The sequence below is a fragment of the Aethalodelphis obliquidens genome, unplaced genomic scaffold, assembly GCF_003676395.1.
Source record: "Aethalodelphis obliquidens isolate GAN/ISIS:26980383/991018 unplaced genomic scaffold, ASM367639v1 scaffold64, whole genome shotgun sequence".
Taxonomy (NCBI): Eukaryota; Metazoa; Chordata; class Mammalia; order Artiodactyla; family Delphinidae; genus Aethalodelphis; species Aethalodelphis obliquidens.
In genome coordinates, this window is record NW_020838008.1 from 4,402,030 (window position 1) to 4,404,290 (window position 2,261).

General features: G+C 39.2%; 1 pseudogene; it reads right to left on the reverse strand.

Annotated features, from left to right (window-relative positions):
• Nucleotides 1-308: 308 nt before the first annotated feature.
• Nucleotides 309-2,038, reverse strand: LOC113610669 (tigger transposable element-derived protein 1-like; annotated as a pseudogene).
• Nucleotides 2,039-2,261: the final 223 nt, after the last annotated feature.

Here is a 2,261-nt window from a genome sequence, read left to right on the forward strand (position 1 = left end):
TAAGCATCCTTCAGCAAGTGTGCTGATAATTACTGGACGATTTTAGAAAACCATAAAGTAACTATATACAGGCACTCTTCAGAGATATTGCAGTTTAAGTTCCAGACCACCACATAAAAGCAAGTATCGCAATAAAGTGAGTCACCAAATTACTTTTTTGTTTCCCAATGCATTTAAAAGTTATGTTTTACACTATATTGTAATCTATGAGTGTGCAATAGAATCATATCTAAAAAATGATATGCATACCTTAATTTAGACATATGTTATTACAAACAATGCTAACCATCATCTGAGCTTTCAGCAGGTCATATTCTTTTTGCTGGTAGAGGGTCTTGGCTCATTGTAGATGGCTACTGACTGATCAGGGTGCTGGCTACTGAAGGTTGAGGTGGCCGTGGTAATTTCTTAAAATAAGACAACAGAAACTTTGCCACATGGATTTGACTCTTCCATTCACGAATGATTTCGCTCTAGCATTCAATGCTGTTTGATAACATTTTATCCACAGCAGTTCTTTCAAAATTGGAATCAGTCTTCTCAAGCCCTGCCACTGCTTTATCAACTAAGTTTATATAATATCCTAAATCCTTTGTTGTCATTTCAATAATCTACGCAGCATCTTTATGAGTAGTCTCCATCTCAAGAAACCACTTTCTTTGCTCATGCATAAAAAGCAACTCCTCATTCCTTAAAGCATTATCATGAGATTGCAGCAATTCAGTCACACTGAATTAGACTCCACTTCTAATTCTAGGTCTCTTGCTATGTCTACCACATCTGCAGTTACTTCCTTCACTGAAGTCTTAAACCCTTCAAAGTCACCCATGAGGGTTGGAATACACTTCTTCTAAACTCTTGTTAATGTTGTTATTTTGAGCTCTCCCTATGAATCACAAATGTTCTTAATGGCATCTAGAATGGTAAATCCTTTACTTTTCAATGACTCTGCCCCGATCCATCAGATGAATCACTATCTATGGCAGCTGCAGCCTTATGAAGTGTATTTCTTCAATAAAAAGTCATGAAGTCAAAATGACTCTGATCCATGGGCTGCAGAATGGCTGTTGTGTTAGCGGGCATGAAAACAACATTAATCTCATTGATCTCATTGTAATTTCCATCAGAGCTCTTGGGTGACTGGGTACATTGTCAATGGGCAGTGATATTTTGAAAGGAATCTTTTTTTCTGAGCGGTAGGTCTCTCAAGAGTAGGCTTAAAATATTCATTAAACCATGCTGTCAACATGTATGCTGTCATCCAGGCTTTGTTGTTCTTTATAGAGGACAGTCAGAATTCAGATTCAACATCATTCTTAAAGGCCCTAGGATTTTCAGGATGGTAAGTGAACACTGGCTTCAATTTAAAGTCGCCAGCTGCATTAGCCCCTAACAATAGAGTCAGTCTGTCCTTTGAAGCTTTGAAGCCAGGCATTGACTTTGCTAGCTATCAAAGTCCCAGATAGCATCTTATTCCAATATAAGGCTGTTTTGTCTACAAGATGTTGTTTAGTGCAGCCACCTTCATTAACACTCTTAGCTGGATCTTCTGTATAATTTGCTGTAGCTTCTACATCAGCACTTGCTGCTTCACCTTGCACTTTCATGTTCTGGAGACGGCTTCTTCCCTTAAACCTCATGAACCAAACTCTGCTGGCTTCAAACTCTTCTTCTGCAGCTTCCTCACCTCTCTTAGCCTTGAATTGAAGAGTCAAGGCCTTGCTCTGGATTAGGCTTGGCTTAAGGGAATGTGGCTTGTTTAATCTTCTAGCCATACCACTAAAACTTTCTCCATATCACTAATAAGCCGATCTCACTTTCTTATCATTCCTGTGTTCACTGGAGTAGCACTTTTAATTTCCTTCAAGAACTTTTCCTTTGCATTCACAACTTGGCTTACTGTTTGGAGCAAAAGGCTTAGCTTTCAGCCTGTCTCGGCTTTTGACATGCCTTCCTCAATAAGCTTAGTCATTTCTACCTTTTGATTTAAAGTGAGAGACATGCAACCCTTCCTTTCACTTGAACACTTAGAGGCCATTGTAGGGTTATTAATTGACCCAATTTCAATACTGCTGTGCTTCAGGGAATGGGAGACCCCAGGAGAGGGAGAGAGTTGAGGCAATGGCTGGTTGGTGAAGCAGTCAGAATACACATATTTGTTGATATAGTTCGTGCTTGTGGCACCCCACCCCGAACAATTACAATAGTAACATCAAAGATCACTGATCACAGATCACCATAACAAATACAAAAATTTAGAA